We start from the raw sequence: 27,604 nt of genomic DNA on the forward strand, positions 1-27,604 counted from the left end.
TGGATTTTGTTTTTAACTGAAACATGGCAGCTAATTATGGAATGCTTTCCCTTTATTAAACTTTGCCCCGTACGTAGACAGTGCCTTTCTGATCTCACCGTGACCTTTAGATGTGGAGATGAGCTGGCTGTACTTCCAGCTGGTACTTTCAGCTAGTGAATACTACTTTTAACTCCTTTCAGATACATATCATGAAGACTGGTGAGATTAATCTATTTTCTAGACCACTGGGATGAGCCTGAAGTTTCTTAGCAAACTTCTGTAACTTATTATAACCACCATTAGGTTGGAAATAATCTTTCTGCCTTCTACAACTAGAACATATTTCCCGAGTTTCTTTCTTATCCACTGTAAAAACTAAGGTGTGGAATCTTAGGCTAAATTTTGGTCATTCTTTGGACTTGATGCTCAAATTAATTCTATGGCCTTAGATTTCGGTTTAAAAGCTTGGTTTTTACTTTTATGGCCTTAGGCGATAAGGTGACTTATATTACATATTCCACCCCTATTCTCCAAACTTGATTCTTAGGTCCGCAGATGGAAGTTTTCTTGTGATGCCATGAACTGATCTGAAAGCAAAGGGTGTTATGGCCCTGTCCATAATCTGTTTTGGTGGCTGTTGTTGTCTGTGCCTTTAAGTCTTTGCAGGTCCCGGAGTGGATGAGCTGACGGCTGCTGATTGGTCCCCTGGCCATGTGATCTTCTTCAAATCCCTCACCAGCAGTTGTCCTGGAGAAGCCACTGACAGCAGCAGCAGACCTGACCCTGGCCTCCAAAACCTGAGACTTTTGTGCCTGTGATTTTTGCGGCCTTTCTGAGTTTTGTATATAGTGTGTACATTAGTTTTCATTGTAAATAGCACTGCAACAGAAGGGGTGAGCTGCCGTATTGTTTTTCCTTGCACTGTTTTCTCCTGTTTATTTCAGTTAGGGAGTTAGGTGTAGCGCTTGTCTTTTGTTTGATGTTTGATTTCACATAGGGTTCTAGATAGCACCTCCTCCTGACTTAGCTTGTTTTGTTTGTTATTTTGGCCTTTGTTCACCCTGGAGCTTCATTTTTGCAGTGTAGAGAATAAATCACAATTCACTAAGAAATTGGTTTTCCCTCTGTGTATGGTTTTGGGGACCAGGGCGGGGCAGTCTTTTCAAACTTATGTTGCGTTCCTGTACCCCTAGACTGGGGCGTAACAAAGGGGAATTCTGCATTCCAAACCTTCAGTCCAAAATGCTGGAACAGATAACCACTCTCTATTAACACTTTAAAAAAACAGCTTAAAATTCATGAGCTTTGATACATGTTTGGGCAGCATTTTGTGTTTCCTGTTGTCTTACTTGTGTTTATTTGATTTTTATTGTAAATCAATTTGTGGTTTTTTTTCTTGAAAAGAGATTAATTTGAATTATAGAAGTATCCAGATGTTTAGAAACCTCTCTAATAGGTATTAGGTGTTAAGTTCAGGAAGTGTTGTTGGTGTGTGTGTTTTCCTTTTTCTGTGACCATTAGAAGCCAAAGTGAAAAATCACACACACACACAGGAGCACTTGGGATATGTATATTTTCAAGACTGGTTTCTACAACTTTCATCAGATGGATCACAGCAGCTGCTGCATACGTTATACAATCTGTGCACCACAGAAATGAGATCATGTGATTAATAATAAACACATGAAAACACACACATCCTGCCTCATCAGAGGCCTGTACTATGAGGGAGGATTTATTTCTTATCTGGATAACTTCAGGGTCAACCGTGGGTTTTCTGTACTACAAACATGGTTTACTTCTCACTGGAGTATGTTGCCGTGGTAACTTGCACAGTCAATATAACCTGCTCAGGTCAGATTCCAGATTAGTGATGAACAGGTGTGAAATCAACACATACTGAACAATCAGTTCTCTGGAAAGCAATGCCTTTTTTGATATAGAGTATTTGTATTTCTATGATATGCATTTGCAACAAATAAGGATTCTTAGACACAAATTTAGTCTTTAATTATTTTCCTGGTGGCTGTTTTTAACAGTTTTACAGCTATTTTATTTTTCAGTAAGCATTAATATAGCACATGAAAGTAGGGCACCTATTTGCTCTGTATGTCAAATTTGCACGTGGACTAACCCTACTTTTGAATTTTGTATTTAGATTTATTCTTTAGTTGTTCTCAGACCCTTAAACCCCACCGAGGCCACAGCTGAAAGAATAAAGACTAAAACTGTCTTTTAAACATTAATTTAAAAGACAAAATCTGATAGAGTGGAGTAGATTATAGTGTCCATCAGATTCTTGTGTCTTAGTGATAGAGCTGTAATACTGATAAATCTGTTAACTTACACACACTTTGGAATTTCATCAGAAAGTAGATATATCTGTGCAAATGCTGCTCATCTCATCCAACCACACTTTTCTCTGCCCCCTCACTTCTGTTCTGCTGGGCTTTGTTGTTGTGCAGTTATGAACTCAGCTGCACTGAGCAGATGCACGTAGGTTGCTGTAAAGAGGGACATCATGTGGAGGTATTATATGGCTGTAAATTAAAAACCTCACAAACAGCAAGGTGTCTTGGAAGAAAATTCTCTACTTTGGCAACAAATTATATAAACAGTCGAAAAAACAGGAAACGAGAACTTTTCTCATGGAACAAGAAGCTAAAAAAAACTGAGCGAGTAGGAGGGAAATCCTTCAGACAGACCCAGGCCCAGTCCTTCCAGAGAGGCAAGGGCAAATATATGAGGCTATTATTGTAGCAAAACCATTAGTGTGTGTATCCCAAGCTGCACTTTGGTTTTTTTAATCTGTTTGGAGTTTCCTGTGTGCATATTGAAATTTATGTGTGCATCTTCAGATCCGTGTTTGTTTAATCTGGTTTGGTAATCTCTACATAGATTTGTAAAAGAGTACAAGAATGTGCAAATGTGTATTCCGAATGTGTGTGTAAGATTTCTAAATGTATAAATAAATGTAAGTGTGCATTCATATTAATTTATGGAACGTCTTAAAGTTTACCCAAAGCCCTGCTTGTTATTCCCATACAGACTATGTCAGCAAAATGTGATTTAAACATAAAAAACCCCACAAAAAAGTCTTATGTCCTGTTAGTAAATTATGTAATAATTGATTAAAAAGCTAGGAAATGTTATTATTTCTCAATTATTGGGGAAAATAACAACCCAGGGTTTCTCTTCAGCACTACAGCTAGGCTGACAAAGAATCAAAGCTCTGCTGAGTCGAATATTCCTTCAACGTTAACTAGTAATGACTCCATGAATTTCTTTATAAATAAAATAACATTACAATTAAAAAAATAATTACTCATAACAATCTCACAGATATATAATTATGTACAGTTACTTTCAGTATGATTGATATTTAGAGACTTTCTATCCTATTGATCCATCCATCTTATTCAATACCTCATTCCAAGACTGCCCAAAGAAGTCCTACCATTAATAGATACTTCAATCATGAATATGATTAATCTCTATTAATGGGCTGTGTACCACAGGCAGAGGTGGCAAAAGTACACACATTCTGTACTTAAGTAGAAGTAGAGATGTAGAGATACTAGTGTAAAAACAAAAATCCAGTAAAGGTTGAAGTTGTCACGTCTGCCGAGGCGAGCAGTGTGGTGTTGGAGGGAGAAAGGACCCAAAATGCAGGCGGTGGATGATAATGCTAGTGATGTTTATTTACAAAGTGGCGTAGTGGCAAAACGGGCAATGAGAGATGACATATAACTAAAGAAACCTAAACTGGGAAAACTAAATAACAAACCTGAGATGATACCAAATGGGGTGAGAGACAGCGAGACGCAGACAAGGAACAGGACACCGTGGAACACAGACAAACCGGCAACAGAACACACAGGGCTTAAATACACACAGCAGTAATCAGGGGATGAGAAACAGGAGGGCACAGGTGTGGGAGAAATCCCACACCTGGGAGAAATCAGAGCTGACGGGACAGGGGAAACGTAAACTGAACACACTCACATGAGACGGGGACCTTCAGAATAAAACAGGAAACTCAGACACAGAGAGCCAGACAAGACACTGAACTAAACAGACAGATTCACAAACAGACAGTATGACACCATGGACAGACAGGACACAGAAGTGGGACCAGGGCAGGCACAGAACAGAAACCTAACAAATGGCAAATCATAACAGAATACATACTCAGAATAAACAAAAGCATAAAGAAACACAAAAAACTGAGTCGGCAGACTCAGGACCATGACGGTACCCCCATGACAGCCCAACAGAAACACAAAAAACGTTCAAAAAACAGAAAACAACCCGACCAGGTCTGGCAGTGCTGGTCCAGGAAGGAGGGACCGAGTCCAAAAACAACCAAAAAAAAAAAAAAACCCGAAGCACAGAGAGCAGATCCAAAACAATTCGGGAGGCCGACCCGGAGGACGGCGGCACAGCAGTCCAGAACAGTTTATCTCCGGAGGCCGATCGCATGGAAGGCAGTGGCGGCGACAGAGCAGATCTGGAGGCCGGCCACGCAGAAGGCAGCGGCGGCGTTCAGCAGGTCGTCCACAGTGGTGACGATGCCCAACAGGCGGCCTGGCAGATGACCGACGATGGTGAGGCCGCGGGCTGGGCCAGGCGAGGCAGAGGCTGCTGGCTGGGCCAGGCGAGGCGGAAGAGGCAGAGGCTGCTGGCTGGGCCAGGCGAGGCGGAAGAGGCTGCTGCTGCTGCAGGCGCGGATGAAGACACGGAGGCTGTACCAGATGAAGATGAAGACACTGTAGGCAACAGCGTGGAAGCCGCAGGTGGTGGCACTGCAGGCGATGGCGTAGAAGCGCAGGCGGTGGCGCTGCAGGCGATGGTAATGGCTGGACGGGCTCCTCGGACCCTCCAGCAGGGGCAGTCACAGAACCAGTGGGCACAGGGGCCCCTGGAACACACAGGGCAGAACCAGCAGGCACGGTGGCCTCTGGTAGACACAGAACGGAACCAGCAAGCGCGAACACCTCTGGCAGGGACAAAACAGAACCAGCAGGTGCGCAGACCTCTGGCAGGGTTGATGCTGACTGGAGTTGAGGAGCACATAGGTTCGGGTCGGGTAATGAGATCATGGGTGTAGGGTGCAGTTCCCGGCTGACTTCTTAGCCTCCAGGCGACTCTGGGGAGGCCCTGGAGAGAGTTACGGTCTCTAAACGGGCCAGCTTTTGAGGAACGATTACATTATTTATTGGATTGTCTCTGTGCTTACAATGGATGGATGAAAAACAATTCCCTTTGGATAGAATTGATTTAGCTTGTTGTACTGGAGGAGCAGGTGAAATAGGGCACAGCATAGCTGGACTGGCCATCGGGCATAGCGGGCATTTGCCCGGTGGGCCGCTGGCGATTTTTTGTTTTTATGGGCCGATGGATTTTTTTTTTTTAGGAAGGGTATATATAATGAAAGGTGTTGGATTGGCCAATTGGTCATGATCGACTCTGGGCTGGACCAATTACAGCCGAGGAGGCCGAATGCACCCGCCCCCTTGTTTAGCAATCACGTGATTTTCGCGCATTGCATGCCGGGAACTCGTGGCAAAACAATCCAAGTACCGCATCAAATGCAAGCATTTGCAGCACCGCAAAACGTTCATTCTCCGGTTCCAATACCTTCTTGTTTTTTCTTTACAGTTTACCGACGGATGTGTACAGGACCTTGAAACGCACCGTGTAGAACGAAAGACCATCGTACGAACAAAGGTAAGTTTACCAGTCTCACAAATCGTCGTCATAAATACACATTCGTTAACCGTTTATTAATATAACCTTTGAGCTCAACGGTAATTAATTAGTAGTGGAAATAATTTCTGGTAGAATTACAGAAATGTAGCAGTGACAATAATATTGTATGCTGTAATTGCACTGGACAATTAGTGATACAAAACAACTGTTTTATCCTGTGAATAAAAGTATATGTTTTTGTCAATGTACCATGGTAATAACAGAAGCGAAACGCAATATTGTGTCAGGACAATTCACTATTTATGCACAATAAACAAAGGAGCATAGCGCGACAATTTCTGTTCAGCGCCAGACTTGCTTGTAACCTATATCACCAATTATGTTAAGAAAAATGACGTATTAACGACTAAAAAACTCTGACCTTTGTGGGAATGCTTGGAGCAGACTAACATGTGAGCTGGAGTGTTCTGGGACGTTATATTTGGTATATCCAGACCATCCGTCGGCTCTTACTTCGGAAACATGGCTTAAAACATTTCTCTTCAAGGACGTAATCCGATTAAAAAAAAAAACGATCGGCTTCCCGTGGCTGTTATGCGACCGGCTATTGCAGTTAATAATACAACAGCTTCTTGCCATTTTTTGTGTTCCTTTTTATCGCTGTGTAACTGAGTTCAATTGAAAGCCTGCGTGCGCTAGTACCTCTTGCCACAAGTTCCCAGAATCCTTTGCGGTTTTATCCCTGAATGACGTCACATTTTCAATCTTTATCCTGGTGGGCCGGTCTCTAGTCAAAATGCCCAGGCCGATTTTTTGTCCCAGTCCAGCCTTGGGGCACAGGGTGAGTGGCTGCTGAACAGGGGGCTGAACTGAGGGCAACTGAAGTAAAGTGTAACCACTGACTCATTTTAAATAGTTTAGGACAGCCAAACTACGGACCAGTTGCTAGGTTCGGCAGGGCTACAATAGAAAGCGAGGCGAATGCAGAATGAAATGGCTGGAGACAGGAATTTGAGCAGCAACAGTTATTATTTTGCACAAAAATGAAATAAACAAGACACAAATTCCACATTGACAGTAGTAGTGATAATAACCATAACAATAACAAGAAGAAGCCGGCAAAACAAAAATAACCCCAAAAATAGTCGTTTGAGCTCAATATTCAATTGTCTTTTTGTCTTTGGTCATTTGTCAAGTCAAAAATTCTTAGTCTAGTTCTTGTTCTCTTTCGTTTGTGGTTTGTGTGTTACCACTTGGGAGTCTCCGTCGAGGAAGAAGAGTAAGTTCCTCTGCAAAGTTCAGTCTGGGCTCAGGCTCGCCATCTCCATCCGGAGAGAATCCATTGGAATCCAAAATCTTAGTTCCTTCCACACGGACAAGGGAAAAAAACCTAGCCTGCACAACAATATTAACATTATTGTACACAGCCAGCTCCGTTTCTTCTCTTGTATCACAGCTATAGCTTTAGTTCTTTATCTCTTTTCACATTTCTTTCACATTACCACAGTAATACATTACATGCATGCTTTGAATATATCTCTCGTTATACATGAAATTATTTTAACCATGTAAACAACAAATGAATTTCTTGTTCTCTTTTTAACCATGAAATTATGATTAATAGGTATAACCAGCAAGATAATACATTTTTCCAATCATCCTTCGAGTATGCTAAACAAATCCTACCACAACAGCATTTCAACCGTTTTTAAACAGCAAATTACCACTCGCGAATCGGTATGAACAGAAGAAACAACTTTTAGCAACAGACTAACACATTATTAACTTTTCAAACCCATGGGCTAAACTCACCAAAATGTTAGAAAATTCCGCACGAGCTATCCGTGACCTGTCTCATCTATTTCCACGTGCGAAAAGATCTAGCTCATGTGAAATGATGGTCTGGTGTTTCGGAAGACGGGGCTAAAACCACCTTCAACCAATGAAAAAGGCATTTATCCCTTGTGATCCAGCAACAGAAAATAAAGTTTGCTAGAGGATCACACTTCCTTTTTTCAAAATAAATGTTTCTTTTCAAAATAAAATAATGAAAATACATTTATACAATCAAAACGAAAACAAGAAAAAAATAACAAAAGGTAGTTTTCTCTACTGGGTTACAAAAGGTTGAAATGAAATGATGGTGGAGTTGGAGACTGAGCTTGAGGCCGGGCGGCTAACTGAGCTTGAGGCCGGTGTTGTGCCAAAAAGTGATTTCCAATGTTTGTGTGCATTTTTTTTAATGTGTAATATCATTACGTATGTTGCTAAATAGACTTTGGTGAACAGGTATTACAAAGGGGTTATATATAAAATGCAAGTTTTGATTTGGCACTGTATAAATAAAATTGAACTGAATTGAATTGAAATACAGACAAGTGATCAGTTACAAGTCACCAGCTTTTCAATTGGCTGTCTTTTTAAATGTTACTTTTCCTGCACTTCTACTATGGCAGATCTGTGAAGCAGCTCTCTGTAAGTCAGGGGTTCATTAATGCTGAGCTCAGGCTCACAGGCTCACATCGCCTCTCTAGCTCACAATCTGGGAGCATATTACTCAGTCTTTAAGCATGACATTTGTCAGCTGGTAGTGGTGGTTGTCCCCAAGGCAGGCTCAGATGGACATACCACAATGGATTTACCATATGTTTGCTGCAAGTACATGTTCATGTTTTTTTCAGTAGCTGTCATAAGTGGCTCATATTGGAGCTGTGTAAAAAATAAAATGTTATCCGTGACTGGAAACAGCTGTGATTGCTCAGCTTATTGCTCACCTTACAGCTTCCATCCACTGGTAGAAAGGAGTTACCTGAAGCAGGTAGCCAAAAAACTCACTGTGTGAGAGTTACTGGAGTATATGGTATCTAACTAGAAGCCAGAGCGATGTCACAATCTTTTATTTATTCATAAGTATCCTACTGTGCCAAGCCAAAATTTATACTGTGAACATCACCTTTAGTGCCACAGCACTAAATCACAAGTGATTTATGGAATCCCGAAAACAAATGGTGAGAGAAAATAATGAAAACTTTATTTTCAGGGGCCCACCGTCATGTTAAATAAGCCATTGATTCAGACAGAAATACAATTTTAAAGCACATTTTAGAGTACATTCAAGGTATTGTAATTCAATTCAATTCAATTTTATTTATACAGCGTCAAATCACAACAACATTTGCCTCAAGGCGCTTTAGATCCTACAATAATACATACAAAGAAAAACCCAACAATCATATTACCCCCTATGAGCACTGGCCATCTACTGCGACCGGCTTTGGGTGAGAGAAGGAACACGGGACAAAAGACATGCTGTGGAAGAGAGCCAGAGATGAATAATAAGTAATGATTCAATGCAGAGAGGTCTATTAACACATAGTGAGTGAAGAAACACTCAATGCATCATGGGAATCACCCAGCAGGCTACACCTACTGCAGCATAACTAAGGGAGGATTCAGGGTCACCTGATCCAGCCCTAACTATATGCTTTAGCACAAAGGAAAGTTTGAAGCCTAATTTTAAAAGTAGAGATAGTGTCTGTCTCCCAAATCCAAACTGGAAGCTGGTTCCATAGAAGAGGAGCATGAAAACTAAAGACTCTGCCTCCAATTCTACTTTTAAATATTCTAGAAACAACAAATAAGCCTGCAGTGCAAGAGTGAAGTGTTCTAATGGGGTGATATGGTACTATAAGGTCATTAAGATAAGATGGGGCCTGATTATTTAAGACCTTTTATGTGAGGGGCAGGATTTTGAATTCAATTCTGGATTTAACAGGGAGCCAATGAAGGGAAGCCAAAACAGGAGAAATATGCTCTTTCTTTCCAGTCCCTGTCAGTACTCTTGCTGCAGCATTTTGGATTAACTAAAGACTGTTCAGGGAGTTTTTAGGACATCCTGATAATAACACATTGCAGTCGTCCAGCCTAGAAGTAATAAATGCATGAACTAGTTTTTCAGCATCACTCTGAGACAGGATATTTCTAATTTTAGAGATATTGTGCAAATTGAAGAAAGCAGTTCTACATATTTGTTTAATATGTGCATTGAAGGACATATCCTGGTCAAAAATGACTCCAAGGTTCCTCACAGTGTTACTGGGGGCCAAGGTAATGCCATGCAGAGTAAGAATCTGGTTAGATACCATATTTCTAAGATTTTCAGGGCCGAGTACAATAACCTCAGTTTTATCTGAATTAAGAAGCAGAAAGTTAGAGGTCATCAAGGTCTTTATGTGTCAAGAGATGTATTCTAAGACACTTCTTCAGCTGAGAATCAGAGAGGAGAAACACACATTTTTACTTGCTGTAAGGGCAGTCACAGAGCACCCGCATGAGAGTGAGAGCTCAGAGACTTGCGCTCTGCCACTGCCCTGGTCTTTATTTATAGACATCAGTCGTTGTTTGTTCCTCATATTGGAATGTGGATGTTCATATGTGTGTGCGCGTGTGTGGGGTCAGAGTGTGACCCCATAAAGACTTCCCTAAACCTGCTGGTCTGGAAGTCCAGCAGTTCATCTAAACAAAAAGGCACTTGGCTTAAAACAGACATAGATACATTTATCCTACCACAAAACAATAAGAGAAGGTACAACCTCTCCCATGCTCCAAGGATGTGGGTGTGAATGCCAGAGCACTCTGGAATGCACACAAAGTCTTGTAGTGAACAACAGCCTAAGTCATCAAAAGATCAACATGCAGTATTCTACCATATGCAAACCTATATCACTAAAAGCTTATACTGACTACTAAGTACAATTTTCCATTAACATTATGTCTTTAAGATATTCCTTTAGTTAACTTATTGGTGTGTGTTATATGGCTTCATGGATAGATAGAGTTGGGTGTCATCTGCATAACCGTGAAAATGTATGCAATGCCTTCTGATGATAATGCCTAAGGGAAGCATGTTTCATGTAAACAGAATTGGTCCTAGCACTGAATCCTGTGGAACTCCATAATTAACCTTAGTGTGTAAAGAGGACTCTCCATTTCCATGAACACATTGGAGTTTATTAGTCAGATATGATACAAACCACTGCAGTGCAGTACCTGTATTACCTACAGCGTGCTCTAATCGCTCTATTAGGATATTATCCGACATAGCAAACTTGGTATGGCCTGGATCTGGCCCACAAAATGTGCTTACACATGGCCCACATACCGCAAAGAATGACGGCCCTTTGGTGGCTCGTAGCTGGTCTGCCAGCACAAGGCCAGTTGCAGACACACTGCTGGTCCTGTGCTGGCCCAGAACACTTTCAACTCTGGCCCCAGATGTCAGCCTAATGTGTACCATAATCAAGCCATGTAATGACAACATGTGCCGGAACATAACAGTGCAAAAGTAACATGACAAAACTCTGTTTGGACAGTGAATGGACAGATTTGTATATAGCGCTTTTCTACTCTCGCAGATTACTCTAAACATGCCACATTCACCCAGTCAGTTTCTCTAAACCAAGTGCTTCCTAACTACATTCATACACATTCACACTCTTGACACAGAGACTGGAGGAGCCAGGGATTGAACCACTAACCTTCCGATCAATAGGTGACCTGCTCTACCTCCTGAGCTACAGCAACCAAGTGGCAAACATAATAAAGTGTACACTCACAAACCTGTCAAACCTGCATTTGAAACATTGGCTACCATAGCAGTATAGTATTGCAACATGGCAATTGGGTCTTCTAACTAAAACAGGAAAATAGGAACATAAACATAGAGGCCAAGTACAGGTTCACTAAAGAAGTGGACATTGCTAAACATCAGCACTCTGAGAAGATGCAGCAGCAGATCTCAGAGAATGACTCGGCCTCTGTGTGGAAAGGTTTTAGGAATATCACAAACTACAAGCCTAAAACCCCCCACTCCACTGATGACTTGCTCTTAGCCAACACCCTAAACGACTTCTACTGCCGTTTTGACGAGCCATCAGGCAGCCTTCACACCTCCAACGGCCCCAACAATAGAGACACTTTGGACACTAATTCCCCCACCTCTCCCCCCTCCATAGAGCCATCACCACCTTCAAACCGTTCACCTACAATACCCCCCTCCTCACCCCACACAAAAGAGGATTTCACACCACCTCCTCCCACCACAACTCTTCATATTCATGAAGCAGATGTGAGGAGGCAGTTTAAGAGTCTGAATGCTCGAAAAGCTCCCGGCCCAGACGGTGTGTCTCCTGCCACCCTCAGACACTGTGCAAACGAGCTGGCCCCAGTGTTTTCTGGCATTTTCAACTCCTCACTGCAGGCATGTCATGTGCCTGCCTGCTTCAAGTCCTCCACCATAATCCCTGTCCCCAAGAAACCTAGGATCACTGGACTAAATGACTACAGACCCGTGGCTCTGACATCTGTGGTCATGAAGTCTTTTGAGCGCCTAGTTCTCTCCCATCTCAGGACCCTCACGGCCCCCCTCCTGGACCCCCTGCAGTTTGCATATAGAGCCAACAGGTCTGTAGACGACGCCATCAACATGGCCCTACACTTCATCCTGCAGCATCTGGACTCCCCAGGAACCTACGCCAGGATCCTGTTTGTGGACTTCAGCTCTGCCTTCAACACCATCCTTCCAGACCATCTCCGAGACAAGCTTTCCCAGATGAATGTGCCTGATCCCATCTGCCGGTGGATCACTGACTTCCTGACGGACAGGAAGCAGCATGTGAGGCTGGGAAAGAATGTCTCGGACTCCCGGACCATCAGCACCGGCTCCCCTCAGGGCTGTGTTCTTTCTCCTCTGCTCTTCTCCCTGTACACCAACTGCTGCACCTCCACCCACCAGTCTGTCAAGCTAATCAAGTTTGCAGATGACACCACCGTTATAGGACTCATCTCGGACGGGGACGAGTCTGCCTACAGGAGGGAGGTTGAACGTCTGGTGTCCTGGTGCAGCCACAACAACCTGGTGCTGAATGCCCAGAAGACAGTGGAGATTATTGTGGACTTCAGGAAGCACACAGCCCCACTCCCCCCCATCATCCTGACTGACACCCCCATCACCTCTGTGGACTCATTCCGCTTCCTGGGTACCACCATCACCCAGGACCTGAAGTGGGAGCCCACCATCACCTCCGTCATCAAGAAAGCCCAGCAGAGGATGTACTTCCTGAGGCAGCTGAAGAAATTCAACCTGCCAACACGGACGATGATGCAGTTCTACACTGCAATCATCAAGTCCATCCTCACCTCCTCCATCACCGTGTGGTACGCTGGAGCCACTATCAGGGACAAACAGAGACTGCAGCGTGTTGTGCGCTCTGCTGAGAAGGTGATTGGCTGCAGACTCCCATCTTTGCAGGACCTGTACACCTCCAGGACATTGCGGCGTGCAGCTCGGATCTCAGCTGACCCTTCTCACCCTGGACACAGTCTGTTTGACCTGCTCCCCTCAGGCAGGAGGCTCCGGTCCATTCGCACCAGAACCTCTCGCCATAAGAACAGTTTCTTCCCCTCTGCTGTTGGACACATGAACAATAACCATGTGACTGTTCCCACCACTAACACATGACCCTACGCTGTGTTCACTGCATCATTCCATGTTTGGCACTGATCACCACCTGCACTCATGTATATATCTTTCAACGTAGCACTCTTAATTCTTATTCTCATGTATATATCTCATGTATATCTCATGCACATATCTTCCCACGTAGCACTTTTAATTCTTATCCCTACTTTTATTTTTTTCCATGTCTATTTAAGTGCTATTTATGACACTATGTTTGCACTGAAGCACCGCAGCAATTTCCTAATGTTGTAAACCTGCTCAACATTTGGCAATAAACCCCATTCTGATTCTGATTCTGATTCTAAACAGTGTCATCATTGCCAGACCTGGTCCCCATCTGGTTGACATACACCCTGCCATGACACCAGTCAGTCAGAAGTGCCAGCTTGATGCCGGATCTGGGCCAGACCTGTTTTCTATGAGCCTGGGCCACATAAACCAAACCACAATCGGGCCAAATGTGGCATGCCATCACATAAACAGTGCCATCTATGCCAGGCCTGGCCCCTATGTGGATGACATAACACTTACCATGCCAGAAGTCAGCCAGCAGTGCTTGACACCAGATCCGGGCCAGACCTGTCTGCTATGTGGGTATGGTCGACAGTATCAAACGCTGCACTGAGGTCTAGCAGAACAAGCACAGAGATGAGTCCACTGTCAGAAGCCATAAGAAGATCATTTGTAACCTTCACTAAAGCTGTTTCTGTGCTGTGATGAGCTCTGAAACCTGACTGAAACTCTTAAAATAAGCCATTGCTCTGCAGGTGATCTGTTAGCTGTTTGACAACTACTCTTTCAAGAATTTTTGATATGAAATGAAGGTTAGAGATTGGTTTATAATTAGCTAAGACCGCTGGGTTAAGAGATGGCTATTTAAGTAAAGGTTTAACTACTGCCAGCTTGAAGGCCTATGGTACAAGTGGTACTGATTATTAGAGATAGGTTGATCATATTAAAGATTGAAGCATTAATCAATGGCAGGACTTCTTTGAGCACTTTTGTAGGATTGGGGTCTAAAAGACATGTTGAAGTTTGGAGGAAGTAATTATTTAAGTTAACTCAGAAAGATGAATTGGAGAAAAAAACTCTAAATAGATATCAGTGCTACTGAAAGTAGCTTTAGATAATGTTTCCTCTGTGAGATGATTATGAATATTTTTTTTCTCTAATGGTTAAAAATTTTATTTGTGAAGAAGTTCATGAAATCATTACTAGTTAACGTTAAAGGAATTGTTGGCTCAACAGTAGCACACACCAGCTTATTAATTAACCAAAGACCCAGACAGACTTTAAATTGTACTGCTTCATGCTAGCATAACACCCTCTTCTACAAGAACTGCAGAAAACTGAGAAATTCAGTCTCACGGAATTCATGCTGACCGCAGACCTGGAATCAAAATTTGTTTGTAAAGTCCTTCTCCTAAGAGAATATACTCTATTACTTATAGATATTATGCAATTCTACTTAATAACATAAGCAGTACTGTCCAAATTGTGCTACATGTAGTAATAATACTAACTAAGCTAACTCTAAGTTCTGCAATGATCAAGCAGCTTGATAGTTTTAAAACAAGAACCTGAGAAGAAGACAGTTTTCACAATCAGCTCGTCGAGGGTAACTGCAGCGTGTTCTCCAGATACTCTTCATAGTTTGATGCCTGAGTATGGAGGACCTGTCCCACAGGTTTGGACTGTTTTTCAGCACACTTAACATTTAAAAATGTTATTTATACAAAATGCAAAGAAAGAGGAACAAAGAGCAAGAAGAAATGAAGAAAAGACAGAAGCCACATAGATAGAAATAAAGGAAACGTTATTAATGGAAGTCACACAGGTTTAATAACTTTAACTTACTATCTTACTATCTGTCTTACTTGTCTGGCTTCTTAACTCCCTCATTTTGTTAGTTCTTTATTAATCCACTGTTAAAGTCACTCTTAGATTTTTACAAAATCAACCTAGCAGCAAGAAACCTGGAATGATGAACACAATCTAGGACTTTCACTGCAGACGTTTGTACTTTAAGTACTTAAAATTCCAAGGACATGGCCTCCTCAAACAATCTGCAGTACAATAAAAGTTGCTAAACATCCTTTAGATTGTTTCTTGAATTTCCAAATCAGGACAGTGATGGTGGCTGTGGGAGTATCTAAAACCTGCTATCACCCATGATAGCAGGTTTTAGAGCAGGGCTGCCAGACACACTGTTTGAATCATAAAGACATAAAATACTCCTGTTGTTTGCTTACGTGATGGTTTTGTGCATCAGCTTTGATCTGTTATCAATTGATTGTAATGTACATAACAATAGACTTAGAAAAAATCATATCTGCTACTGAATTATACTATTATTCATGAATCATGACACAATGATCTCCCGCACATAAGCTGCATTTAAAAATTAAAAACATCACTTCCTGGTATTAGCAATACTGCCCCTGCTTTTACTTGGTATTAGATCGATACCAGATTTCACAATATCGCACACAACTAGTTTGTGGTTGGTCAGAGTCTACCTGTGACACCACTTTCATATGAATGCACAGGAGAAAAAAAGAGGTTAACTTAATGAACTGATAACCAGCTTTGTGTGGCTGCTTATCCTGACTGCTGATACTTTGTAAGTGAATTCCCCAGCTATTTCTATCGGAAGATTTATCCCTTATATTAAATATATTTTGATTGTCCTTCATTTATCAGAACTGTTGAATGCTCTGACTCAGGTAAAATTCCCTCTATACATCATTTATTTCAGCTGAACTGAAGTAAAAATTAATTTATAGCCCATGATCTTGATTTAGTTATATAAATATATGTTCCTCATGCAAGGCAATAATTGACAAGAATCTGATTTTATTATAGCAGTGCGATGTTCATAGTTCATCTGTGTGTTTAAAAGGCTGTTAAAAACCTCAAAATATATGAATATTATATGGCATGAAATGCAAAATTTACTTATACTTAACATTTACATGATCTACACCTCTTTGTCAATTATGATGATTATTGCTGTGAATAGTCAGGTGGGGTGTCACTGTGAATTATGCAATAGCATTTACTGTTCTCCATTCATAAAAGATGGTCCAATGTATCCTTTGCTAAAGGAGGCCATAGAGGAAGCACTGAAGCTCCTTTCATAAGCATTTGAGAATTTGAACAGTTCTCATTAGGACCACTTTATAAAAACTAAAACATATTATTGTAACAAATATTAACAAAAAATGTGACATAGATTCAAAAAGAAACATGGAAACTTTCCTTAGTGATTTTGATCCTTATTGACATGATAACATCACACTGTAGCTGCAGATTTGTAAGCTGCACATGCATGTTGTGACTATACTGTCCAACCACATCCTATGAAAGTCTACTGTTATGCACAGACAATATGCTGAGTTTATTACCAGTAAGTGCCAACCCTCCTATCTTCTGAGGGAATTTATGTCCATTATGCTCATCGCTGTTTACATCCTCCCAACCGTCCAGCGTCAAAGATAGGAGTGAGGCACTCAATGAAATGTGGCAGGACATCACAGCCAAATGGATTCCTCATCACTTTAGTCACACAAATTTAAAGTTTTATAACTTAAACTGCACTGACATGTGGACTTTGTAATAACATGAGTTGACATGATTTCGTGTACACAACCTGTAAGGGTGCAGACAAGGCCTCCTACCTCCACCACTTTTGGACTCTCTGATCACACCACCATCATGTTGAGACCTTCATACAGACCTAGAGTGAGAGCCATCAGGCACACGCAAAAGCAGGCATGTGTGTCTCCTGTTCCCTGAAGAACTGCTTCAGCATCTCAAACAAGCAGCCACCTACACAGACACAGAGGAATACACTGAGCGTATGTCACAAAATGCACTGATGATGTCACTCACTGCAAAACTATCACTGTCTAGAAGTCATGGTCGACAGGGGAGGTTCACACCCCAAAGACACTGCAGGACTAGTAATAACCAGAGCCAACCTGTCCTGTGGTATCAGGAAAGCAAAACAACAGTAGAGTAAGAAAATATCTAGAAACTTCAGTAACACCAGCGACTCTACCACAGACCTGTGAGAGTGACATCACATTACTTAACTTCTTGACTTCTTTTGACCACTTTGAAACACAATACAACACACCAGCACAGAAGACTACTCCCTCACTCCCAGACAAGCTCCAGCCAGCAGCTAATACAAAAACTTGGACACTTTGTTCTCAAAACCTCTCCTTACCCGGGCACTGGACTTTCTCACGGGAGGTCCACAAATGTGCTGGTTGGAAGTAACCTGCAAGGTCATCATACTGAGCACTGGGGCCCCACAATAGTGTGAAGAGCAGGTCAGCTCACATCTCTTTGATCGGCTGACCCACAGCTGTGTACCAACCTATAGCACCAACCACATTGTTAAGTATGCAAATGAGATGACTGTGATAGGCCAATGCTAACAATCATGAAGCCAACTCCAAGAACAAGGTGAGCCATCTGGTCAGAGGTGAAAAAAACAATTTCTTCCTGAATATGAAGAAAATTAAAGAGATTTTGGTAGCTGACCGTCAACCGTGCTGCTGTGGAGAGAATGAGTAGCACCAAGTTCCTGGAGGTACACATCTCTGAGGACCTCTCCCTCTGATAGTCTGATAATACCGCATTGCAAAATCTGCATCTGTATATTGAGGAGAGTACGATTCCCCCATCCCATCATGTGCAGATGGGGGCATCATTGTGTGGTAAAGAGGTTACCACAACACAAGATGTTCATTGGTGTTCATCCTGCTCTCCCTCATGGACATTTTCAGCATCCGCCTTATCTGCAAAGCCATCAGCAGCTCACCAGACTGTCAGAAGGCAGTTGATTCAAGCAAACAGCTCTGCTTCCAGCTTTGAGAGCAGCTTTTATACTCACCCCTTATTTTCTGTCACACAAAGATGTGTAATGAAATTGATGTCACATCTACTGCAGTGAGCCCTGTTTTGTTATCGGCCGTGCCACAGCTGCCACAGTGGGTTAAAGATGAGTGTACCACTTTTCATTGCCATTTTAATGATATATCAGTACAGAAACTCAGAGATTCACAGATTATACAGAGTTAGATGTTGCAACAGTTTGAAAAGATAAAACTTTATGGGGGAAAGAACTTAGCAATGTCTTTGCTTTCAGCTTTGCCTTTTTGTCTTCCTCTTTCAGGACTGACATGGTGGTATTGTCTGAATGAGAATTTTAACATTAAAGACTGGTACTGGTACACTGCTGTGATGGGTTTTTTTTTTGTCTCAGTACAGTGTGTAATATGCCAAGACTTAAGATAATTAAGTCTTGGCATATTATAATTAAGATTGTATAATTAAGATGCAGTTGAATATGTGATATTTTCTGTTTCTCTCTACAGGCCAGGGCCTACTATGTTACAGAGTATAGCATGGTGGAAAAGGATGGAGAGAATCCCCCACTAAGCTTTTGGGTTGGCATTACTTTAGATTTTGTTTTGTATTAATTGCATGCTTTGGTGTTTCTTTGTGTTTGATGTGAGGTGTGGGCCACACCCATGTGGGAGTGAAGATTCTACTCTAGTCCAGCTGCCAGCTATTTGGAGTTGAATACAGGGAGCAGCTGATTGGGGAGGATTGGAGCCCTTCTCTATAAAGGGGAGAGGAAACAGGAAGTAGGGGTTGTCGTTGTTTTTTTTTTAGTAGGACACTGGTGTAGCAGGGAAGCCTCGAAGATCCAGGATGAAGTGTGCACATTTTAACGGAAAAGATTTTTAACCTGGCCTGGTTTTGCTTTTAAAATAAACTGAGGATGTTGGAGGGAGGACTCATTCTTATTGGGATGTGAGTGGGTGTGCTGGAAGGCAGGAAAACAAACACTGGACTGGAGACTCTCTGTGCCCCTGACAAGGAAACTGGACCAGTTTTGGGGAAGTTCCAGCTCCCAGGATGTGATGTGGAGACCCAGCCTCGAACGAAGTCAGGCCTGAAAAGGTGGGTGGCAAGCCTTTTTGAGGAAGATGCAGGATTGATACGTTTTGGCTGCTTGTTCTTCCAAGTGACCACCTTTCCCCTGTTTGTAACCAGGCTAACAACCCTGACCGCGGTGGCTTTGGGCCTTGGATTCCTGGCTAGAGTTGTCTAGTTTTACCCAGAGAAAGAACAAATAAATCTTGTATAACCCATTACAGTGTGAGTGTGGTGGTTCGTTACTGGTCAATATTAGAGCTACTACTTTCTTGTACGGAGGCCATTTTGGGCCTTGCGTAACAACTAAATACTGCATCCAGGCGGGGTGATTGCCAGCCTACTATGTGCAGGTTGGTGGGTCTGGGAGGACGACTGCTGTTTCCTGCCAAAGCTGTCAGTGTGTGAAGTGTGACTGATTTGTGGCCCCGACCTTGAATGTGTTTTACCCTTTTTGCAAGTATGATACTGGACTGGTTTATCCCTCCTTCTTCATTTGATGTCTTATGTAGCTGAGATTGTTTCCTATTGATCCCAGCAACTTCACTAATAAATTATATTTAAGGATTTATTGACTGCCATCTTTTGCCCATGGCTGAAACTGTTGGTCAGACCTAGAATCTGTGTGTGTGTGCTACTGAATACTGCAGTGGCTCCCTGTCTTAATTTTGAGCATAAATAGAGGGGACTGTGTGCTGATGTTTTGGCAGTGCACAGAGTGACCAATGTGCAGGGTATACTGGTGCTTTTACCTGCAAGAACATGAATCTGTTGACGGACTCACAAAGCAAACACTTGCATATGTGATGGGTTTGGAGTTCTGTGTGCAGGTTTTTTCTCACATGTGACTTTTGGCATAAATATAATTCCATCAAGCAGAGTGTTGAATTGTGGTTAAACTTTATGGAGCAATTGGTGCCTTTTGTGCATTCATGTTGGAAAAGAAACACAGATTTGCACGAAGGCTAAGGTATTTAAAGTATTTAATGTCCTGTAGATACTAACATGTAATTGTATTTCCTCATTTCACATTATCCCTGCTGAGTCTAAATTGCTTTGAGGAAGCAGCCTCTTTTCTATGCATGATTGTCAGGAATCATTTTCATCTCAGCTATGTCTGGCAGAAAGCTGGAGGGTTGACAGCAGTGCCATAAGATTAGTTATCAAATGACTGTAACTTCAAGGAGTAAAACAGCTTTTTAACAATTTATTGGAGTTTAAAATCTGCAAATCTTTTAAGGATTTTCCCTCAGATTTTACTAGTGACTTCATTCAAATACAGTTTTTATTTTATTATCGTTGTTTGTCATGAACATTTGAATCAATGTTAATTTTAAGAAATGCTTCAAAATGATTGCCTGCTGACTTGGTCCTAGAAGGATATCGCTGTCTTTTAAAGCTTATTCTTCCAGTGCAATGATATGAATGATGTCGTGCATATTTTTTTCCACCTCTACTTTATTCATACAAAATGTGGAGTCCCTGACAAATGAGCATATCCATAGTCATATTTTACATACTGTAAAGTTATTAATATTCCATGTTAATATTAGTCACCGCTATCTATATTGTTGTTTAATTTTATGTCAGAATAAATGTGAGTGTATATTAGCAGTAGATTGTTATCAGGATTGCAGTGCTCCTCCCCCCATCTCTACACCAACGGTCTGTCAGAAGCTTGACTACTACTGCCAAAAGTCTGGAGACGACTATCATAGAGTGCAGCGCTATTAAAAAAAAAAAACAGCAACAATGAAACAGATATTTGCTCTAATATTTGCGCTAACTGGTTACATCTCACTAAAATAAAGAGAAAGATTAATGTCTATTTTTGTCCTTAAAGCTATTGTTGGTGACTCTCATGTGTATACTTATTGTCATTAATATTTATATTATTTCCTAAAACTTTAAATAAGTGTCCAAACTTATTTGCTTTTGAAATGACTTGAAATAATTTTGATGTTGACAGCGCTCACTGACATAGCTGAAGTAGACCAACAAGTATGCAAGGGGTCCAGTGTTGTCAGACCACTGACTTCTGTTCACATCTGGAAAAGAATTTGAAAGATAGCACAGCAGTAACTTCAAACAGTGCAAAAAGACATGTCAAACATTCACTTCACATTTATAAAGCACTCATAAAGACTAAAACTATTAGAAACTAATAGTTCAGGGAGCAGGTATATGCCAAGGAAGAAGGCAATTCCTTCCTTCTGAGGCTCAAATGGCAGTGGAACATACAGAGATTTGCCCTGAAAGATGACATCAGTAAACTGACTGAAAATTTGGCATTACTTGGCATTCCTGAGACAGATGTAAAAGGGTGTTAAAACAATGATAAAGTGGATGTATCCACGCATTAGGTGTGATCTTTTTTTGATAGTGTTGTCCTTTTGAATTAGTTTTATGAATAAACCATCTGGTCAAAGTTGAGAAACAGTTACTTATGTGGAGCTCAAGAGAAGAATAAATTAGCTAGGGTACCATGGCAAATATGTACCTCACAATCCATATGAGAAGTCCTAGAAGTGATAAACCTGGAGGGCATGCTGTTCACACCTGGTGTTTCCTACGATTCCCACCAGAGTGATTAGAGACAAGATAAAGAATTCAACTGACAATGATCCCTGTCAGCTGAGACAGATTGTGTAGTTCATTTAGGCACTTGTCATTTGTTTTGGACAGGTTACCTTTTAAAAAATAATGAAAGAGGACGGCTTGTATTTAAAAAAAAAAAAAAAAAAAAAAAAAAAAAGGAAACTCTTTCCTGATCTTCCTCTGAGGCCAAAACACCATTAATTATTACCCAGAGCATTTTGGACCAGTTTTATCTGTAGATATTTCAATTTGAGAGCAAGTACGCATATTTAAAAGTACGTTCAACTAAGTGCTACAACTCAAAAAGCTGGTTCTCTACCCTTGCTGAAAGACATCGGCTCCTCGAAGCCCCTTCAATAGCTCAGTTGGAGTGGAAAACTGTAGAGGAATGCAACACCTCTCCTTAATTGCTGGTTCAAATCTGGCTTGAAGAAGATGCCTTTTGAGGTACAGTAGCTGTGGTGCAAGAGTTAGGTTATCTTCTAACCTAGGGTTGTGGTTTGATCCCTGGCTGCTCTAGTCTGCATGTCAAAGTATCCTTGGGCTGAACCCTGAGTGTGTGAATGAGACATATTGTATAAAAAGCACCTTGAGTGATAAAGAATTGTAGTAGAGCACCATATATAGTTTACCTTCTAACTGTCAGTCAGACCTCCACATTTAAAATGAAGCTAAAAGGGACTGCATAAACACACATACACACAAAGTTTCTAATGCTTGATCAAAGTAATGAGGGTATTGTATTTGGAAAAAATCAAGGTGATGTTGTACACTTTATCTTAGAGAGCTATAAGTTCGTATTGCGGATTCTTTAATTAAAATAATATTCCATGCATCCATACATACATTTTCTTCTGCTCATCTGGGGTCAGGTTGTGGGGATAACAACCTAAACAGAAAAGCCCAGACCTCCCTCCTCTTCCAGCTTATCTGGGGAAACACTGAAGTATTTCCAGCCCAGCCAAGAGATATAATCTCTCCAGAATGTCCTGGGTTTGCCTCCCAGTGGCCTCCACTTGGGGGAGGAACTCATCCCTGAAACAAACTTGTTTATCCTGCACTAACCTGCTGAGAAGCGCTTAAAAATAATGGAACGCAGGATATGTTTGTAATACCATATATTCTCAATTTTTATCATTCATCATATGATGATATTGATAATCAATATTTAGATGAGTCTGAAGCATTTTAATCAAAATAGCTTTAACATGACAATCAAATGAATGCATGTGTTTTGTTTTATGAAAACAGCCAACTTAGCCTTTCCCAGAATGCAATTCAGCAAAACGTTTTTGACTGTGCTTTTCTGCCTGTACCTAAAACCCCAGGATGAAGTTTTGCTGGGAAAAAAAAAAAACTTCCCAAAAAGATGGAGCAGGAGCCCAAACACTGACTTTAGCCTGCTGTAGTCCAGGAAACATTGGAACAATATCCCTCAGAGAACAGAATGAACATTTTTCATCAACAAAGGGATTTAAAGCAGAAATAAACGCATTTACAGGTGGCATTTACTGTACCATGTAAAGCCCACCTTGTAGATTTGCAACCTTTTTCATTAACTTGGTTTGTAAAATGCTCCCTGTGCAGATCTTGCGTGTCTCCGTGGAGTGTCAACACCACCATTCAGTTTACCTTTATTTAAGATATTTACCAGTAGTTTATATATTCTTTTACCTAAAAACTTATGCAGTCCAAATGAATTCTGAAACTAAAAATACACTTGAATAATTCTTAAGCTTGTACCAGGAAATCATTTATATATATATATATATATATATATATATATATATATATATATATATATATATATATATATATATATATATATATATATATATATATATATATATATATATATATATATATATATATATATATATATATATATATATATATATATATATATATATATATATATATATATATAAGTTAAATGCATTTGCATATATGAGTTTTAATTGGTACCATGTTTGGGGGAAAAAAAAATCATGCAGATGAGGTAGAGGTCACAAAAGCTAGCCAAAACTCACATGTAAAATGGTGATTCAGTGTTAAAATCATGGGATACAACATCTAGGGAACAGCTCATCCTCTGGCTCCACAGCATTGAGAGACAATTGCAGCATGAAAAACAAAGTTTCTTCAAGTCCCAGACTCCCACGCACTGTTGCCGCTCTCACCTGCCCCAGTGGGGTCCCTCTACTGCATGGGTGAGGGCAATAACCTTCAGAGCTTCCTGTAGGTATTTCATATCATGGCAGAGGCATGTACTGGCAGAGCCCAGGCAGCTGTTCTAAGTTTGCCCGCAGCAGCAAGTAGCAACTTTGAGCTGACCAGCCCCTTGACTGATCTCACCTGAAAGGGTGCCCCAGATCTAGTCCAGTGGATGGAGCAGTGCCAGGTGGTGTTCGTGTAGATGAAGAAAGCTCTCATTGGGGAGCCCCTGCTCTACACGCCAAACGTTTTCCTCCCTTTTAGAGACTGACGCCTTGAACAGAGGGCTGTCCAGCATGTAAGGAGGGTTGAATGCCCGATCGTTTATATCAGCACGAAACTACTGAAGCAGGGGGTCAGGTACAGCACAAAAGAAAAAGACTGCCTGGTTATCCGATGGGTGGTCAACTCTTTTTGTATTACCCCCTGGGCTGCCCTTTCATCCTCAGTTCACATCATGGCCTGCTGTGGTGGAACTATTGCATAATGGATGCCAACACCCAGTTTGTCCGGTGGTATCTGGCTCTCCAGCCTTTAAGGTTCAATCATGTTATAGTGTCTCAGATGCCCCATCCCACTATTTACCATTTTTCATTGAACTATTTATTTCAGTCATCTGTAAAAATACCCACATCAAAATAATCCAGACATTAAAAATACATCATAATATGCATCAGTCTTCAGGGTGGCTTGAACTCTGTTAGAGAGGAAGCTCCTAGGTGCAGAAAAAAGTGCTTTTATGTGTAGGTGTGAATGGGTGAACGGGAATTAAAAAGGAGATCATTTTTATATTAGAAGAGGTAAAAAAATCAAAGAAGGAAGAAAACGCTGAGATAACAGAGCCTCTGCCTTATACAAGTGTGAGAGGAAGACTGAGTTAAAACAAACATTAAAGGAGAAAGATTCATGCTTACTGTAGGGGACTTTATATAAAATGGTCAAAGTTAACATCTTAAATGAAGAAGTATGTTCTGCAGTGTGAGTAGGGTCAGATACATGTTTAACAAAATGATAATAATAATAATATTGATGAGCAGGAGTTTTTGATGGATTCTGAGGAAGTTCCTGACTATGATAATCTGACCTAATTTAATAGTAGGAGGTAAAAAGTGTTGAAAGTCAGATAGAAAAAATGCAGCAGATCCATGTGGGCAGCATATCACAAGAGGTGAACTTTTGATAATAGTGATATCAAAGATAAGTTGTTTGACATAAAAATGTATTTTCGAAAAAACAAAACAAAACGAACAAATAAACAGCTCTTCCACCTCCGCAGCCAGAAATCTGGTACACAGAAAAATAAAGAGAAATAATAGATACATAGGTGTGACAGAGAGACAGAATGAGGGGATGGATCATTGAGATGAATAACTGAGAGACAGAGGGATGGCAGAAAGAATGAGTGGATAGAGCGACGGGGATGATAAAAAGATGATAGAAAGACAGAATAAGAAGATACTTCACTAAATTCTGTTTCTAACATTTGACAGCACTGATTTTAGAAACCAGTGTTTTCTTACAGTTAGGATATACACATATAAAAATATGTACACACACACACACACAGTCAGCAGGTTGACCTGGCTACAGAGCAGCCTCCAGCATGGTGTGAAGTAGTTCTGAGGTCAGGCAGCTGATGAGGGGGAGGCCAACAGTTCAGGGGGTCTGCCAGGGCTCGGGCCAAAACCAGCCCTGGTTGGCTGGAGGCTGAACAGGGCACTAGCTGTAGTAATAATGACAGGGCCCCTCAGAACGATGAAAAGGAGGACCATGGTGATGTGGCAGGATGAATGGTTGTTTCGGGTGAGGTGTAGTTCTGCTGATGAATGGGCAGGAGGCCGGCAGTGATGTACAATGATGGGATTCAGGTGGGTGAAGACAATGGGTGGTCTAGCAGGGTGCTGGTGATAAAGGAGGAGGTAAACCACCAAGTTAGACGCAGGAACTGGCGACAGAGAACCCTCTGGTACAGGCGCAGGCAGCATGGAGTCTGCATGTGGTGTGGAGTCCACAGGTGGCGTCCGCTGCTGAAGTGTCAAGGTAGGAGTCGTGTGCCGTTGAAGCAACGCGAAGAAAGTGAAGGAGAGAGCCAAGTCACGGGCCTGGACCTGCTTCCTCTATGTAACAAAAGACAAAAAACAACTTTTTTTTCTGGATTATTTTGAGTATTCTGTTAAATTTGACTGACTTAGTTTTAATATCACAGGACTTAATAGGAAGTCTCTCTGTGTGTGGGAAGTGGATGGAAGGCATGATAACAAAAACATATACAATGAAAATTATGTTGTCCAAGTCAAAACACACACACACACACACACACACACACACACACACACACACACTGACAGAAGGATAAGAAATTATATTGTGAATTTGTACAGATGACTTATTAGGGAAAGTCTTAAGTTATCTGATAAATCTGCTGGTTGTAGATATGCCAGTATAATTAATGAGTCTTACCATACAATTATACTTTAATACGTCACCCATCTGTATATCTGGAAATACACCATCTATGCTCAGCATTTTTAATTGAACCTCGATCAATTGAAGCTACCGTTATCAATATATCAAAGGTAATGGGAGATACAAGTTGCAGTGTAGATGTGTAACCTCTGGGGAGCAGCACACTACAATCCATTAAACACTTTCTTGGGCACATAACAGATGGTACTGGATTGTATGAACCACTCCATCATGCTGGCAAATACCTGGCAGAACTGAAGCACTATAATTATATGTCATGCACATATTCACTGCAGGCTTATATGTAATTAATCGGAAGTTTAATATTAAAAAAGCACAATCTCAATGAGAAAACTGTCCCTTTGTGTCTGGCAAAAGTGAACTATGTCTTACAGCCACATGCTCTCTAATAGGCTGCTGCCACAAAGAACTACTTCAAATACCCTCTTCATAACTCTAATGCTTCCATGCGACTACAGTCTGGTCCTGCCAGTTTGCTGAAACTCACACTTTGTAAGTGAGTAAAGAAGAAACTCATCAGTAGCCTTGAGCTAAGTTTTAGAATCAGGAGAAAAGTTGTAACTAGATTTGTTCAAACTTTAGGACATATTATACGATCCCTCTGTCATATAATTCTGCCTTCAAGCTTTGATTTAAATGACCAGTCATAGTAAAAGAAAAATTAGATCTTTTTTCAGCAGGATTCAGAGGAGTGTGTGGGTGGGGATACATTTCCTTGGAAATGGATAAAATGCAGCTTAGAAGCGTCCTTGCCTGAACCATCTGAATGTTTAATTATTTGCAAAGAGCATTTGTTAAAGTCTTCTCAGTTTGGGCCTTTAAATGGTACATTCCAAATATGTGTGAGTGTGTTTCACCGAGCGTGCACAGGAAATGATTAAGAATCTCCAAACATATAAAGGCTGGTCTTTTAGCGAGGCAGCAGACCTAACACAGAAAAGATGAATGTGTTCAGATAATTACAATAAAAGCAACAGCAAAAAAAGATGCTCGGGGGCACAAAGCTTATTTTTACATTATGAGTTTGTGGATGTATTCTTGGCGTTAATTCGTTGGCCAGCATCTTTCATCTGACGGGAGTGTGGGAGATTTAGTGTAACTCCTGCCAAGCAGTTTGGGCTTCTTTAAAAATGTGAG

General features: G+C 41.1%; 3 long non-coding RNA genes across 3 annotated transcripts in view; 2 read left to right on the forward strand and 1 right to left on the reverse strand.

Annotated features, from left to right (window-relative positions):
* Positions 1-27,604, forward strand: part of LOC145420611 (uncharacterized) — a 250,083-nt gene that overhangs the window by 200,601 nt on the left and 21,878 nt on the right. The gene's annotated exons all lie outside the window — the stretch shown is intronic.
* LOC113006801 (uncharacterized) lies at positions 6,705-7,742 on the reverse strand. Its single transcript, XR_003269805.2, has 2 exons — positions 7,507-7,742; positions 6,705-7,089 (listed from the first exon to the last, which is right to left on the reverse strand). It is a non-coding gene; the product is annotated as an uncharacterized LOC113006801 (long non-coding RNA).
* LOC113006787 (uncharacterized) lies at positions 18,880-19,386 on the forward strand. Its single transcript, XR_003269804.2, has 2 exons — positions 18,880-19,195; positions 19,289-19,386. It is a non-coding gene; the product is annotated as an uncharacterized LOC113006787 (long non-coding RNA).

This window comes from Astatotilapia calliptera, chromosome 15 (genome assembly GCF_964374335.1).
Source record: "Astatotilapia calliptera chromosome 15, fAstCal68.1, whole genome shotgun sequence".
NCBI lineage: Eukaryota > Metazoa > Chordata > Actinopteri > Cichliformes > Cichlidae > Astatotilapia > Astatotilapia calliptera.